At 37.1% G+C, this 18,241-nt stretch overlaps 1 long non-coding RNA gene across 1 annotated transcript in view; it reads right to left on the bottom strand.

The window, feature by feature from the left end:
• The window catches only part of LOC139827987 (uncharacterized), a 101,035-nt gene that overhangs the window by 30,845 nt on the left and 51,949 nt on the right, over window positions 1-18,241 (bottom strand). The window contains exon 2 of the long non-coding RNA XR_011739136.1: window positions 16,960-17,006. This is a non-coding gene — a long non-coding RNA (uncharacterized lncRNA). The remainder of the gene's footprint in view (window positions 1-16,959; window positions 17,007-18,241) is intronic.

The raw sequence follows: 18,241 nt of genomic DNA, 5'->3' as shown, positions 1-18,241 counted from the left end.
TCCATTTTCCATGGGGAAAACCAGGAATAACAGTCCTGTCTGCTTTCTATAATGCTCTTCACAATGTTGCAAATTTTTACCAAAAGACACAGTACTGCAAGTATATGCCTTGGGGGCAACACCACTCTTAACACCTCTAATGCTTACTACTGCATTAAAGTAAGCCTGGCTGTATTTTCTTCAGCATGCTATTTATTTTACTCTAGTGATACAGTCTCTGTGATTGCTGGCCTAACTGCATTGTTCATTCAATAAGGAGCTGACATTTTCCCTGGTTAGCGTTAATCTATACTATTGACTTTTTTGTAGTGCTTTAATTAATCTGTGCATTGCAAACTCTGATACCATAAAAATATTGGCACAGACATACAGAGTAGCAGTGCTTAACAGATGGCCTTGACTCCCACTCCCCTTTTCTGCAAGGGTGCTGATGAAAGCACCTCTTTTACAGGAAGGATAGGCGCATATTTAAATGTTGGGCAATTCCTGTTCTGCACCTAAAAGTGGGCAAAGCTGGCTGGGTTTGAAACACAAGAAAGTCAAATCCGACTTGGTAGCAAAGGGAACCAGTCTTGTACATAGATTCAGTCTTAAATTTGGAGAAGTAAACAAAACTGAAACTAGTCTAAAGTTCAGAATAGCAACTTCCACAACTTCGAGATAACTAAGATGGGATATAATTTTCATTTTCAGATCCTTGAGGAGCAGACCATAATAAAGCCAGAAGAACACACAAGTTCTCCCAGACTCTTTCCCTGCAAAATATCAGCCAGGCAGATTCATTGATGTTGCAGCAGAATGAAGAGATCTGTGGGTGAAAAAATTACTTTTATGGGGAGTTCAAGGCAAGATGCTGAAGGCTTCAAAAGAGATTCAAACCCAGAAGTTTTATGGTGTTCCCTGGCCACTATGCAAAGCCTTTCCACATTAAAGTCAAATGTGTTCCACATGATTCTTCCTACCTACTGTGGAACGGTTGAGTAAGACTGTGAACATGACCCTAGGGGTTGGTGAGTAGGATGTTTTCAGAAAAAAATTATCTGTTTTGGAAACAAAATCCCCAAATATACATATGAGAAGGACCTTGTTGGCTAACTGATAGTGCAGGACCATCTATATTCACTGTCCTTTGGTACAAAGTTACTGAGAAGTAAGGAGGCGATTACTGTGGGATAAAAGTAACCTGAAGGAGACTGTAGAGAACTTGGTGCAGCATTGTGCAGTTTGGACAATTCATAGAGGTTTCATGCTGGGACAGCTCATCTTTACAACAACAAAACAGATAAAACTTCTTGTTAAAAATATTGAGAGTAAAGTTTAATTTTCTTTAGAGCTTTCTAGAATTTCCCTCAGTTGTCTGCACTCCCCCAGTCCATGTCAGGTAAGAGTGTGTGGGGGGAGAAGAGTATCCACTAGATGGAAGCTGGCTGAGTGAGAGCAAAAGCAAAAAACACCAATTACAATGCAATTACTCCTCAGGCATGACTGTACTGGAGTACTACCCACTCACCAACTGCCCATATCTGTGGGTTGTCTTTAGTTTAGCTTTACTATGGCTAACGAAATGTTGCATTACTTGTCGTTCAGACAGATTGCACGTATTTAAGTGCGGTACTGATTCTCCTTGTTGTTTTAAAAGATGTGTTACTTTTAAAGCTTTTTTTTTTCTTGGAGGACAGACAAGTAAAGCATCTGACTGACAAGCACAAGACAGATTTATCACTGTAGACCCATTTGGTTTGTTATTTTTATATCTAAATAACTGTACAGATAATTTCAAAACGGATGATGTGCTGTCTTACAAAGCACGTTATATGAGGCCAAAACGAATCCGGAACTTCCCCCATCTCCAGTCATGTTTATTAGGACCTGTGCATCTATGAGTTACTTAAATCGGAATAAGCCCAGCCTAAATGAAATATCTTTGCAGAATAAAATTTAAATTCGCTAAAGGGTCCTGGGAACATAGTAAAAGCCAACACAACCCTCCAGTCAGAGAAATCCTTGTGTTTCTTAGTTCAAAGTCTAGCTCAGTTGCCTAAGTGGTATCATGGAGCACTAGAGTACAAGAACAGAAGAGACAGGATTAATGAGCACTAATTTTTCAAATCTTGTCTCAGCCACAGAAACAGAAAATAGAGGTTGATTAAAAAAAAAAAAAAAAAAAGACACCAGTTTCAGGTTACTTTTTTCCAGGTACAAAGAAAGGCGGGAAACTACAGCTCTTCATTTTTGGTCATTCTTCTGCATGCTCATCCTCCCATGGGAAGAACAGCACTCCCTTTCTGCCTCTTCATTTTCTACTCAAGAAATGCTGTAGATCTTTTTTTCTTTTTTGGTCCCCTCTATGACTTCATAAAGAAAAATTATAGTAGGTTTTCAGAAGAAGAGCAAAAGATGTTTCTACCCCAATAATACTTAGTGTCTGACAAGGTGCTTATGAAAAGGAAAGGGCAGCATCTTCTATACAACAAGGTAATCTGCTTAGGTGTGAGGATTAGAAAATTCATTGTGCTATGAGCATAATGAGCAGGCAGTCATTTCAGTAGAACTTGGTGACGTCAAATATGGTCTTTTGAAGGTCAGCAGTTGAGATGATCTACATTATTACAACTTTAGAAAAGGACCAAAAGTTCTTTGATCTGCATAAAATGTCCCATAAAATATTTTGTTGACCTTTGCAAATAATTAATTTTTAAAAACTGCATGTTTTGGTGATCTACCTCAAGGAAAGTGAGGTCCATGATTCAGCACCAGGCTGCAGATATTATTCACTGTGTTCTAATTATTTATCATCATATATCCACAGTGAAATCTACTTTTTTTTCCACATAGATTGTCAAAGCAGATATATAACCATTCTATTTAAAGATATTTCTCTGATATAGATATATAAAATCTAAGTGTCTTCTTTTATATAAACATCTGTAGCTTTACAGATGAGGCAGTTCTGTGGTTTTGTTTTGTTTTTTAACCAAGCTTTATCAAACCAACTAGTCCTAAGATTGGAGATTTCATTAAAATGTTATAACAAGAGACACATTTTGGAATTTTTAGCTTTTAGTATTACAAGCAAGGGGGAAAAAGGGAGAGAAATAGCAAAATGTTTCCATACATTAATAGGAAACAAAATCAGGATGGAGTACTAAATGGAAGTTAATACAAAAGTAACTAAGAAATAAAGAGGAGATACTTCCCTGTATGATGAGAAGAAAGGAAAAGAAGTAGGAAAAGAAACACAAAAGAGAAAAAAGTTTACTGGCATCAACATACTGAACGCAGCCTTAACAGCTGACCAGAGTGGAGATTCGTTGTGAGTAAAGGTTATGTTAAAAAGAAAAGCTGAATCACTTTTGGTTCCACTTAATTATTAAATATATACATATATATATATATATATATATACACAGAGAGAGACAGAGGGGAAAGGAAAGAAAAAGTCCATAGCACAACAGATTTCCATTTCAGACTAAGCAAGAGGAAGAAGCTCTAGTGGTATGTTAGTGTGTCTAGTTCATGCAGCAAAAAGGTTATATTTGATCTTCTCAGCTGCTCTTTCTGTCATATGAGTCATCAGTGACATAGATCTGGATTTTCAAGGAGTTATAAAAACATATTCACAAAATGCCCATCTCTGATCATCTTAACTATTGGTGAGGACATTCAGACATGATTAATATCCCAACCTAGGAGAGTTATTAGTCACATGCCTAAATGAAACTTAACAAATCTGAAATAATTAATATAAGATTATTCATATACTTGAACTTAAGCAAGAGCTTGATCATAGAGAAGCCTAAACCCTTATGTAATTCTCTGCCTCACATGACTCAATTTCTGCACACTGTAAACCATCAGCCACTTTGCTGTTGTTATTTTGACTACTTGCTACAACTCATCAGATCCTCCGTTCATCTCAAGTATTACTCCTCCATCCTGTGAATTTAGGTGAAGAGTTTTGATTTGCACTTATACTAGCTCATATTCTAGGGAAACATGGCAAAGAAGGATTGGCTGAATAGTTAAATAGCTGAACAGTACTCTGGAGGCCTGAACATGTTTTGTGTTCTATCACAAACTCACAGTGTGACTTCAAGGAGTTACTTACTGCAGCCTTTGCCTTTTAGATACCTCGGTACACGGTAGAATACCAAAATTATACCTAATTAATAGCTGAGTTACTTAACTTCCTACATGATACAAAGGAAGAACTAACAATGCTAGCAAAATTTAAGAAATCTGAAATGCTGAATGAGGACGTACATAAGTCATCCAATAGAAAATCCTATTGTGCAGAGTTCTTGTGAAGGGGGTGTAGCCTTAGATATGTGCCCCTTGAGCTGTGGTGTAACTAACAGCAATTTCTTTCTACTACAGAATGTACATCTGCAAAACCTCTCCTGGATGTAGTTACTTGCAACAACTGCTCTTCAGGACACACAAAAAACCCCAAGCAGCATCACAACGCATCTCTGATTTTTCTGGTAGTACAATGGTTAGGAACGTTACCCACCATTTGACACACTCAGGTCCAGTTGCCTTCAGTGAGCAGCTGCACCAGGTAAATAAGAGGCTTTTGGTTTCAATGACCTGATCTTATCTGTGCCTTGGTGAGACAAACAGCAGGTAGTTACTTGCACATATAATTGTTGAGAAGCATCTAGGCAATGACTAAGGCCAAGCTCTTGTTAACAGAGAAAAACATGGACAAATCAGTGCCTGTAGTATTTTTCTATGTTATTGAATAAAAATAATTTTAAATCAATGGCCATTTTGTGTTATACTAACCAGGAAAAAAAAGCTATATTGTATATCCCGATTAACATTTTGTTTGCTGCCCAGAGGCTGATACTCTGAGTAAATCTGAAAGTCCTCTAGTTATTTTCTGAAAGGGTTGGTTTATGAACAGTGAATTGTAATGAGCTACAATGTCATCATTTTTCATAATTTACTCTATTTGTGAGCCTTAAAACTATACAATTACACATATTGTAGCTGTTAATACATCTATACCTGTAGATACATACATGGAAGAGTATGATTTCTGTTATCTACAGATAATTTTATAATTTAAAAGTATAAAAGCTGATCTGTTGTTTTTCTTATCACACAGGGCTTTAGGGTTTAAAATAATTTAATAAAGATTTCAGATGAAGCTGGAATGGTTGGTGACTCATAGGCCATCAGTGGGTGGCAGGTGAGAGAAGGGAAAGCCTAAAGCAGTTAAGGTTTTAATGAGACTCACAGCTAGTTTCCAATTCAGGACATTATTAGTTATTATTTTTTCCTGTTATTTTAACCAATACACAACATCAAATATATTCTCTTTCCTCAACTTCTGTTTAGTCTAATTTGTTCTTTCCCTTTTCTCCAGAGATTTTCTAAAAAGCAAAAAGATTTTATCAGAGTTTCAAAAAACTAAAGCATTAGTAAATAAAATTAAATTTTAGGCAGCATGTTATTATTCTTCAAAAGGAGGACTTGGAATTTTTTTTTTCAAATACAACAGTTTCAGGTATCCAATTTGATTCTTAAAAATTCACAAGTTTTGAGTAAAAAAATTACTATGGAAATATAATAATTTTAGTGATACAACTGATCATATACAGCATGTATTTCTTTAAAACTGAACTTGCAAAGCAAAGCCAGAATTTGACAAGCTTCTACAATTTCCCAAGTAAATTCAGTTGAATATGTTAACCACTTCTTATTTCAAGAAATCTGTCTGCTCCAGTTGAGCTGAGATTTCACAACAGGGTAGGATCCAAACTTTCACCATAGCAGAGAGATCTTCCTGAATTACCCAAAGCGTGTCCCCATTTGAGATGCTGAAGCTGATTCTTTGTCATTTGATTTCAGCCCTGATATTATGACGAGGAGTCTCTCCTTCTCCCACCCTGTAGATTGGAGGTGGCCATGTCTACAGCAACATTTCCTTCAGAGAGATTAATGAATGTATGAGTCAGCTGGACTGGCTGAATAACAAGATAGTGAAAGGAACATGCAGCACTGTCTCTAATGTCAAATAAAAGCTAAAGATAAAGTTTAGAGAGTTTTTGACTACATGAATTTGTTTGAATAGCTTCTGGTCCTCACTTTTCACAGGCCTATGTCTTTCCATGTCTTTCCCCTAGGAACCGATATCATGGCTGTACACTGGCAGGACATCCTGAGGGTCTCTTCCAACCGAAATGATTCTATGATTCTATGACATCTGATTCATTTACTTCTCATTTAGAAACCAAAAATAACATGGTTCTTGTACATTCCATTCTTCTTCCACTCCCTCTAGCTTCTCCACTCTATTCTGCTATTCTTTGCCAATGACTTTAAGGACTAAACATGACCCGTCCTCTTCACATACAGGAGCAATAGAACCTCTTGTGCTAAGTAGAGGGACTGGAGGAGGAATGAGGAATAGGGCTCATGGCCTACCAAAATTAAAACAGTTTCACAGAGCTTCTTATTATCACAGAAACTGAGAGACAAAGCAAAAGAAAGTCTGAAGACCTTTTCATACACACCTCTTCACCCCTTTTATTTTCACAAAATGAAGTGCTGAGATTGAAATCCCTTTGGCTCAACTCTCTGCCTGACAGTCTGGAAAGATGATGTTCTCTTCCTTTCCAGCTGCACAGAACTGTGACCTACCTGAAATCCTCAGTTTCTATCTACATGTAGAAGAGATTTGTTTTCTTATACATGCTCTCAGTAAGGGAATAAATCTTGTTTGTCACTACAGTAAAAGAAACCAACCAACCATCCACCAACACAGTAGCACCACAGGAGTGTGCTACCTCCTCCTGAGCATTTTGTGCAGAACTGACAGCATAATATGCACAAGTTTGTTACTCTGTTCCTACTGATTTGTAAGGGAACACTCTGATTTTTCACCAAAATGACAGTGTGATGCCAAACTCTCCTGAGACCTCAACTTCTATTGGAGAATGTCCGCAGTGTGTTGAATATCACCCCAAAAATGAATACAAGCAGAGGATTATTAAAATCCACAAAATTAATGAGTAAATCTAACTCAAATCTTGAAAAAGTCCAGGATTTAAAAGTAATGGATCATAATTCTTATTCTGCTAGTAACAGTCATATGAGGATTCTGTTCCAGTGATCTCACTATGAGTATATATTGACATCAGTTTAATAACATTTGCGCAAAATATTTCATGAAGACCATAGAAGCAGTGAAGGTGATTTTATGTTTCTTGATTTTTTTAATTTTCTTTTTCTGGACAATTCACACTCTGTCATTTTAAAGAACGTATTTTCCACATAGCTGCTTCTATGTATATACAAGTATCTTATGCAGGAAACTCTAACATACCAAGGTAGGGTTAGGAATTCTTTGACCTGGATTTCACTAACAAAACCTACAAATATTTAAATTATTATTAGTATAGTTTGGGGTATTTTGTTTGTTATTCTTACTGCCACTGTACCTAGGCCATGAAATGAAGATACCATTTTGCTAGGTATTGTACACACTAAGGGAGTTCTTTCTTTTTAAAAAAATAAGGTATTTGAAATTTTTAAAAAGAAACAAAGAGAAACAATTAAACAGAAGAAAAGGGAGGGAGGAGAAGAGTGAAAAAAGCTCTTCAGCATGACAGGTGGCTATCTGAGTACACCAAGGATTTTCTTTTTGTATGCATGACTGTGAAGAAGCTCACTGAATCACAAGTGATTTACAGTGATTTTATGTGAGATTAGAGTGAGGCCTTTCAAAAAATGCATGCTGTTCAATTTCTAGGAGACACTGGTAAAGAGGTAGTTTTGCATGCAAAGTCTCAAACAATTCACAGTCCAGCTGAGCAAAAATCCTACTGAAAAGAAGCAAAAAAGTTGTAAACTGTATCATGATTTCCAGACAAAATGTGCATAGCTCTCTCCCTAAGATTACAAAGATCAAATTTAAAATTAACCAGAAAATAATGATGACGGTGGTATAAAATTATTAAAGTTGTAGCAAATTATGGGTTAATTCAGCTCCCAGCTAGTAAAACCACAGGAAAGTAAAAACTATATATCATGCTTCTATTACCCCATGGCAATGAGGAAACTGAATTTGGGCTTTCTAAGCTGTTCTTCAAAACCAGATAGTGTTAAGCCCTCTTGTCTGAATTTCTGAGAAAAGGTAGCCAGGCTTGAACACTGAACTCAGTTTTCTGGTGCATATCAAACATGTTCAGAACCCTCTGGAGACATAAAAATGTGATTCTATGGAAGTGAAAACATGAGTCTTTAATAGGAAATAGGCCCGCACAATGGTTGGCTCAGCTGAACTACTGATATCTCCTGGCACAAGGACTTTAGGCATCCTAGCTGGTATTTGTGGCAGAAAGTCAGCCCTTCAGCCTCCCTGGGCAGGCAGTAAATTGTGCCTAAACTTGTATTTTGGACACTTGTATTATGCACTATGTCTTCAAAATCATTGATTTAGACCCCTAGAATAACAATTCAAACGTTGCTCTTATTTGCACAGTTTTACAAAGTGAATAGGATCACTTTTTACCTTTGTGAGAAATTGTTCTAATGAGATCTAGAAAACGTACACGAGGAAGTGTTCTGAGGATCAAGCCAAGTGGCAACAAGCATAGTGAACAGTTGAGAAGGAAGGAACATCAGATTTCTGAAGGATAGATCAAACCAAATGAGTTCCACTCACTTGACCATCACTGAAGCAATATCCCCAAACTGAATTGGACTGAAATTGCTCTGTCTCTTCTAGCAGGACATATAATGCTACATTTTTTTCAGCATGGCCTCTTCCATATATAGCAAAGGAAGTTGCCTCCCAGGATGCAGTTTCTTTGGAAAAATCTATGTTAGTAAACTTGAGAATCAGCCTGTCTGAATATCATGAGTATGTAAAAGGAAAGTGCAGAATTCTCTATTCTGCCAAGGGAAAAAGTCAAAAGAGAAACATTCATATGCTAGTTTTTTGTGTTTTTTTCTGTTTTGTTTTCTGAGTGGCCTCTTGTACTTGACCATTTTCTTACTTCATGCCATTTCTAAATTTCTCATTAAAAAATATGTATTTATATTGATCCCTAATAAAAAACTAGGCCAATGTGCCACCAAATTTCATTGTAAATTGATTGTAAAGTATTCACTGTTTACTAGAGAACAGTGTTCCAGGTTTCATTTTTAAATTCTTTATAGCTTCAAATTGTTAGTTATATTGAAAGAGGTAATGGAAAACACAGCAAACTTCCTTATTGTAAAAGCCCTCTGCTTAGGTTATACACAACTACTGTCTTTTGAACCTGCTGAAAACAAACCTAATGAATTGTAAGTTGCAACTTCAGTACAGTATAAAAACTTCTTCCTTTTTCTCTTCCTCCTGGGAAATGCCTACCGTGACCTCTAACTTCATGGAATCTTCATTAAAATCTTCATGGATAGAGGAGGTAAAGTGGAATACAGAAATTTATCAAAACCAATGGATTTGAACCCCAAATACTCAGACCTTTTCAACTTTCGGTGGCAGACTTGGCATTAAAGACTAAACTTTCTGCTGCCAGGCTATGCAGAGCAAAAAGAGAAGGTAGCAAAATAGTTCACAGCTCCCAACCTTATTGTAAGAAGTGAAGGACTTGGGTTTTTGCAATGTAAGAAAGGTTCTGCCAGTTGAGAAGAATCACAAAACCACCACTCCCTCTCCTCTTTTTCCTGGATATCATCCCAGCCTGATCCCTGTCTCCAATTCCCAGCATAGATTTAACAGGTTTGGGCAGCAGAGCAGGTACAGGAGGAAAAACACTATCACAGGTACTCTCCAACGCATATTGTGGTTTATGGTGTCCTATGAACTCAGGGAGACCATTTTTCCCTTCAGTGTTGTTTCTGTTTATTATAGTAGGGGAACAAGTGATCATAATAAAATGAGAGTCAGATCCTGAGATGGTACAAATCAGTATGCAACTCATAGCAATGTTCTCCAGATCTTACATTGCTTCAAATATCCCTCTGATGATTTCATTGCTGAGTATTCCATGCTCATAAGTCGATCAAGCTAGGGAATCTAATAAAAATTATTTTTTGCATCTACTTTAACATAAATCTTGTTCATTGGTATCTTTTTATAGGCTTGGTCAGCTCTACCAAACTATTTCAGAAATCTCAAAATTAGACTGTTTTTTATTTGAACCTTGTTTCCTCTTTCCCTTTTCTATCCTTCTTACAAACACATGTGAAAAATAAAACTCCCAGAGTTCTTTCTCATACCTTGTGATGGAGCTGGTGATAAGTGTATCACATAGAGCTGGAGCCACATTTTCTAGTTCTGAATCATACTACCAGGTTTTACAGTAACAGTTATAGTGCCCCTTTCCTTCTCACTGGAAAAAGTACGAGATTGAAACATACTGAATTGATCCTATTTCTACGAATCTGATTAGATTTCAGCCTGTAGTTTCTACCATAGTAAGTCTCTTCATATCAGTTGCCAAAACTTCAGCATTTGCTTGCACCTTTCTCTTAAGCTGGAAATGAATCCTGAGGATACAGCATCACCTTAAAATACATTTCTGAGGTGTGGGAGGAATTTTAAGATCTGCAAATGAACAAACCATGGAAAATGTCTCAAAGCCAAAATATGATGATAGAATGACATAGTGACTGCGTCATGATTTTTTTTTTTCTGGTTAGAGCTGCCAGCATTCTCTCTTCTAGAGATTTGGTATGTGCTAAATAGAGCAAAAAACATAAAGTTTCAGTAAAGTTTTATAAAAGGCGTAAGTTTCTCTTGAGAATTAATCATTCACTCTTTACCTTGAAATAAACCAGATACAAAGTACAAGCATAGGAAAATTCTTCCTGTCCTAGCTTTCAATACTTTCAAGAAAACTTCTTCTAAATGGTCTACTTTTAATTGCCAGTCTGTAAGATGAAAGTTAAGAGCAAGTTTCAAGCTTCATGCTTGTAGTAAGTTGGCTCCAACCAGCAAGTAGGCACACACCAGCTGCTCACTTCCTCCCAGCAGAAAAGGGAAAGCAATTGGAAGAGCAAAAGTGAGAAAAAAACTCTCATAGGTCAGTAAAGGCACTTTATAAAGTGAAGGAGAAAAGGAACAAACAAACAGACCCACCCCAACTGATGCAAAGGAAATCACTCAGCACCTCCCACCATCAGACTGATGTCCAGGCAGTCCCTGAGAAACATCTACCTTGGAAAAGCTGCCCTCTAGTTTTATTGCCAAGCACGATGCTATGTGGCATGGACCATCCCTCTGGTGACTTGGAGTCAGCTGTCCCAACTGTGCCACCTCCCATCCTCTCGCCCACTGCCAGGGTACCCACTGCAGGGTAGAGTGAGAAACAGAGGCAGCCTTAGTGCTATGCAAGCACCGTTCAGCAATTGCTAACACACTGGTGTGTTATCAACACTGTTTTTGTCACTAATCTAAAACAGTGTCATAGAGGTTTAGGCACAGCAAACACTTAAGAGTGACTTCTCTACTTCTGGTAGTGTTTTCCTGAAATTTTAGTGCAATTATCTAACAACAAACTACAAGAACCTCTCTACATATTTATATGATTTGTGTGGACAGATGTACTCCTGAAGAGCTAGGATTTATCTGTTGACAAAAATATTTCAGTTGGAAAATTGTATGTCCAGTATTATGAACTACTGCTCATCTAAGGATAAGTGCAAACAATTCCAGTACCACTCCTTGAAGAATAAGGGTGCGACAATCTTAATAATCCTTCGTGTCACGGGGGTGGTAAAGCCGGGATTGTGCAGTGGGTCTTGGTGAAGGCTGTTCACCATGCCCACTCTGCAGTTTCAACTCTGAGGCACTCCAGTACGGTTCATGCTATTACAGAACCATGTTATATCTTCACCATGTATCCAGAAAGATTTCATTCACAAGTAAAATCTCATTCAAGTCAGTACAAAAGCTTTTATTTACCTCAGTGGAGCCAGGACTTTATTGCAAGTTCTGGTAAAATCCTACTTGGCGTAAGCCAAGCATTTCTCATTTTAACCTTCATTTCCCTGTATCATTCATTAGCATTCACAGTGTGGTAAGTTTGTCTACATGCTTCATTTCCCTGCTTGCAAGTAGGCTGGCTGTTCAATCAGTGGAACTTCAGACAGTGGAGGGATTGCCTGTAAAATCTGCATTTGCAAAGAAAAGACTAGAGATTTCATTACTTTGTAATTTGGAATCAATCTAGGAAACATGCAGATAAAAAGATCACCAGTCTATCACCACCAAACATTGGTACTGTATCAGTAGAAAGTTACAGTAAATCTATTGATTTTAAGATTGTTCTTCTAGCTTTCTAGCACTATAGGGAAAAAACAAACCAACCAACTCTATCAGCTACTGCCAAGACTGGACTATATCAAAGTTTTAAAAGTTGCTTATAAGCATGGGATATATTATCTGAAACACCTAGGGATCTATTGAAAAATTGACGTACACTGTAACAACAAGTCAAGGTTGAAGACAGAAAGGAAGTTCCAGGACATTGCCCATCTAAAATGGAGCTGAGGAAGAATCAAGGATGCTGCTGGAATGACACTAAACACCAAACATCTGTTCTTTTTGGGTGGCATTTACTCCATTGGCATGAATTTTGCTCTTTATATAATTTCTTAAGCAATGAAGACATTTTAAGGGATTGTCTGATCCCTCAAAAGGAAGATGGGGGTAGGGGTTTACTTCAAAATATTTCAGATGGGAAAAGCAATATATTTGTATAACCCAAATGCAATATCTCTATTCAGATTGATCTTGGGCTTGAGGAAGAAGCTTTACTAAATAATTCTATTTAAGAAGAAACTATCATATACAAGGACAAAATTGAACAATTTTGATTTTTTTTTTTCCTCATTCTTAGTAAGCAAAACCCAAAGTTAGAACTTCTTGATTCAACAAGGGTCTCAAAATTCAGTTATGTCCAAACTGCAAGCAAGCTGGTACTTTACATATGGACTAGAGTGGAAATGGATAATTAGCAAAAGAGTGCTGTGCCGGACACCTTTATAAATGAAAACAAATAGTGCTTTATTCCTAAAAGGAAGGCAACAGTCTTTCAAAATCTCAGCCTGAACTGACACACAGAAACCGATGGTGAAAAGTTTCTATCCTCTACTTTGGTTTCATCACACTCATCTCAATGTTTCTATTTTCTTATATTTTGGCTCTTTCCTTCTCTTCCTCCTACCTCATCTCTCATTTTCTCTCTCTTGTGCCCATAACCACTATTTCTTTCTGAAATTCTCATGGCAGAGGATAAGAACCCAAGAGCAATTCAAAGTATCAGTTCAGAGTCTCACCTCACAGGATTTTTGCAGCCCTCAGCTAAGTGTGGTGGATGAACATTCAAACTAATCTATGAATAGTAACTGAAAAAATAAAACAATGGTCCACAATGTAATCTTTTGTTGAAGACCAATAAAGTTTAGTTAAGTCTGACAAGAGAGAGAGTACCTGCAAACCACAGCAACATCATAAATAATTGTTATTTTATCAATTGCTGATAGACATCTAGTTTAAAAAAGTAAAAAATGATACAAAAGCACAAACACAAAAGAAAAAGGTGTGGAGAGAGGGAAGCTGAGATGCAAAAAGGAGATGGGCAAAGGAGGTAGGAAGAACATGTACCTTTTAATATATTCTTTGGAAAATGGACAAGGAAGCAATTCAAGCTCCTTGCCAGCGAGACAAACACACAAAAGCACTGAAAGCAATCATGTTAAAAAAAAAAAAAAAAAACCAATAAAAAGAACATGAGGTGTAAGTTCATGACTTAGAAGTTGATTCTGTTTCTAGTTTTACATACAGCTGCATGTGCAGTCTGGCAAGAGTTTCACAGTCTCTACAAAATTTTGCATATATTTTTATGTGCAAAGTGACATACACTTTGACTCTGGCAACAAAGCCATCTGAAGGAGTCCTTGCCTTTGTAGTTAACTGCTCCTTTTATCACTTCTCCTCAGCTGACACAACTGCTAATGGAGCAGGGTTGCAAGTCACTGGACTAAATACATTTTGGTTAAAAATGACCTTGTCAATATAACCTCTTAAAAGACCCGTTAAACCAAGTCATTTTATCATTGATCCTGTTCCCTGAATGGCTTTCTAAACTGTTGTCTTGCTTGGACTGAGGGGAAGTTGAAAATTATCAGGTGAAAGCAAGTACAAGGAGCTAATGGATAGAGCATATGGCCTCCTGAAAACCAAATTTCCGTCAAACTCCTTGCTCTGTGACATTACGCTTCTGAACTCAGCCTTTTGAGATAAAATCTTGCCTTCACAGAAAAGCAACTACACTAAATAAGATATCATTAATAAAGTTAAAGTTACTTTTTATATTTAAGCAGCAAAATATGTTACACCAAATAAATACTGATATGCAATAAATACTGATTTCCATGCATGCTGAAGTCAAGCATCATAAAAAGTATCCATCCAAATTAAGAACTTTACCCATCTCTGATTTATATATTCTTTGTACCTGTAAAAAGAAACTGCTTTTCAAGATGAAGCTGGTGTTTTTCTTTTAATACAGATTTTTTTTTCTATTTGTAAATAGAAGCTTTTTCCATACTTCACAATAAAATTTAATCAGGCTATTATAGATGTACGTTTTTCTTCAGTGTTTTCTTAAAGATCTTGGTTATGAGCTATATATCTGTATGCACAGTATGGCATATATAAGAGAGGGAGAAAGTCAAGAGTTCTTTCATATGATTCTTTACCAGACACTCCTTTTCTATTCCTTAACAATAATTAGAATACCTTGTCTACTGGGAAAAGAACTAATTGGATATATCTGCCATCACTGTGCCATGTCACAAAGTGAAAAATCCTCACTAATGGCTCCTGGAACGCCAATCTGAGGTAGGTGGCATTAGGTGATTCACAGAAGACAACCATCTCTATAGATTAATTATTTTTATTTTGTTCAGACTTTGCTGATTTATTTTGAACTAGTCACAGGGTAGTTAATAAATGTCATTCGCTTCATTAAAAACCAAACTTCTCATCTGTTCTAAATAGTAATCAAAGTACATGTAAGAGTAAAAAAAGTAGTGCTTATAATGCCCTCTGCTTAGTATTACAAAGCACTATGAAATCAAGCTTTGAAGTGGTATATGGATTTTTCAAGGAATTACACTGAGTTACACTTTTCTAGTAATATGGAAAAACTTACATTCATATTACAAATAAATAAATAAAAATGAATACACAAAAACTTTGATCCTCATATGCCAGGTGACTGTAGTGAAGAGCCAGGCAGGCAGCAGGGGCATAGGTGGAAGAATTATTAATCTGGGAATCACAGCCAGGCTCAGACATTGAGCTGCACAGCAGGACACGTGCACACACAGACACGGCACTAACAGGGTTTGGGGTTGAGGGCAAAGCACTCACGCCTCTCTAGAAGGTATTTGCTCAATAGGTTAACAGAAACCGCACAGAGTTTACAAAAATCTACCTGTTCCACTTAGACAATTTAAGTACCTAACCCCCTTTCACAGCCATCTATAAACCCCTTCACTGACCAGATAACTGAAGCTTTGAGAAATTCAAGGTCCAACACACAAACCAGAAGTCATATGCAAGACAGAGGTATACCAAGAGAACAGAACTCGTAGACTATATGTGATGACTTGCACACGGAAGACAATTCCACAAAATATGGCTTCACAAGCTAAACTGGTTTATGAATTTTCACCTGTCCTATCCTCACAATCGCATTTTTATCCCTGCAAGCAGTTCTGCCTCCTCACTTCTGCCAAAGCAAGTATTTTAAACCATACTATTCACTACACACAAGTTAGCTTATAGCCAGGGTTTAAAAATAAAAATATTTTAAAAGTTTTTTTTTTAATTGAGCTTCATCTGACTACCTTTGGAGAGGGTGGCTATCACACGTTGGAGTTTGATTACTCCAGAGTAATCACTGTAGAAGAGATTTGCCTGCCTGCGCAAATCAGAACATTCCCCAAGTCTAATCCAACCCTACTAGAGATAGAGAACTAAGCAACCATTAATTGTTCTTAGCAGATGGTCTTTATCTTTGCTGTCTACAAGGGGCTACTGTGATTAAAAACAAACGAAAAAAAAAAAGAACAAAACAACAAAGGTCAGAGTTTGCTGACCTTTTATTCTGTGCATCATAGTTCCGACTGGCTGAATGACCTGCTGCTGGCTGGATATGTTGTGTAAGCCAAAAATTCCCAGTCCCATTAAAAGTGTGAGCTGGGTACCCATTGTGTCCCCTGGGGAAGAGCACAGATTGCACAGCACAGATCAGCAGTGATTCCAGCTGCCAGGAGACCGGACGGCGCCTGAGACCCCCATAGTCAAGCTGAACAAGCCAGTCAAAGATCAGCCAAAAGATGCAGTTTAACCCTCAGGGGTTAACTGCATTTTACTGTAACCAAAATCCAAGATAAATCACTTTCAATATTAAATGACTGGCAAAACATTTCTAAGTCTTACAACCAATGTAAATTATTTCTCAAAGCAAGGGACACTTCATAGAAAAGTTTCTCAGTTACACGAGCTTAAGTGAAGAGTGAATTCATTGTTTTCCTTTGCCAAAGACAGCACGCTACCTGAGACTGGACAGGACAACTGAATTATCGTGTTGTTTTAAGTGTAAGAATAGTTTGAGATTCTTTTTCTTCAGCCTCGGAATAATCTCCGCTGAAACTTTTCCCCTCTACTTCAGGTTCAGTCTTGGCACTGAAAAATCCACTAACAATCATAGTGTTCCATTTGTAACTCATCTGGGTGTTCCTGCTCCAGCAGGAGGACTGGACTGGATGATCTTTCGAGGTCCCTTCCAATCCCTAACATTCTGTGATTCTGTGATTTTGGCGAGATTATTTCATACACATAAACTATTCATAATGCATTTTTTTAAATGTAGAACAATATTGGCAAGAAGTATGATTAAATATGAATAAACTTGTTCTTACCTTTTTGTTCAAGGTGCCCTCGTACCTCAAACGCTTCTTTTCAGGCTCTATAAATAAAAGAGAGAGAACACTTTAACAAAACAATAAAAAATGTGTCTACTATCTAATTGGCAAAATTTAGCATAATCTAAAAAGAGAAAATAAAAGCTATATGACATTCTTGCAGTGAATTTCTGTATTGCTGGCTTCTGTATATGAACTGGAAAACAAAAATTAAAGGAATTTGCTTTACAGAAATCAATAGTCTCAAAGGACTGGTGTTAAAATACTAAAACGTGTAATACAAGAATTGAAATAATTCAATATTAAAAAGAAATTACTTGCTGGATGACTTTAATAGCCTTAAGAAAGGAATCTTAATACTGACATTTTATTAGTTCTGCTTAATATCTCAGGATTCACAGGTAGCCACCTTACAAGGAATAAATCTTATTCAAGGCCTAGATATTAAATCAGAAAGAAGCAAAAATCATCCTGCATCAGTGAGCATGAACCTCCATACAAGCATGAGGTTAACAGCAGCTGCATGTTATCTTTGGGAAGAGCCTATCTTTCATCATCTAATTACTCATATAAATCTCTATTAATATAAATATGATGCACAGCTTTTCCCCTGATTTTGTTACCTTAAAGGTTACTAATAGAGTCTATAACCTCTTGTAAATTCTGCCTCAGAGTTGAAAAGTTAACTGCTTCTCCAGGATCTTTTCTATGATTGCTTCTTTTTATTCTTCAGTGTTTGATAGATTTAATTTGTCCTAAACTAGGCTAAAGCATCATGAAACATAACTTATACAGTATAAAACTTACATTTTATATTAGGTCTTATTGAAATACAAGAGTCTATTAGCATTCCTACTTCCACCAGCTTTCTTTGCAGGCAGTTCTTGATCTCTGGACTATGTGTTTGCAGAACACAATCTACTGGTGCCACAAGCCGTGATTACCAGTTTACAAGTTTGGTGCCATTTTTTTCAGTTCTGTGAGTGACTGTCAAGGTTTAAGGCAAGGAGGCAATAAACCGTGGGAGACGCTCCCTGTTTTCCCCTCATTTCCCACCACCCCTTTCCTTTAGATTGGAAAGATGATCGGAAAGATAAGAGGAAAGGAAGAGAGACTTAGACTTCAAGTTGGAGAGTTTTAAAGGGCTTTACTAATACTACTAATAAATAGAGAATATATACAAAATCTACAAAACCAATCTCAAGTGCTGGATGTGGAGTTGGTGTCACTCCAGCAGCAGAGCTGGGTGTGCGGAGCTGGCGGCTCCAGCAGGTGCAGC

Source organism: Patagioenas fasciata, chromosome 5 (genome assembly GCF_037038585.1).
Source record: "Patagioenas fasciata isolate bPatFas1 chromosome 5, bPatFas1.hap1, whole genome shotgun sequence".
NCBI classification, from domain to species: domain Eukaryota; kingdom Metazoa; phylum Chordata; class Aves; order Columbiformes; family Columbidae; genus Patagioenas; species Patagioenas fasciata.
This window is presented reverse-complemented; position numbering and strand designations above follow the sequence as displayed.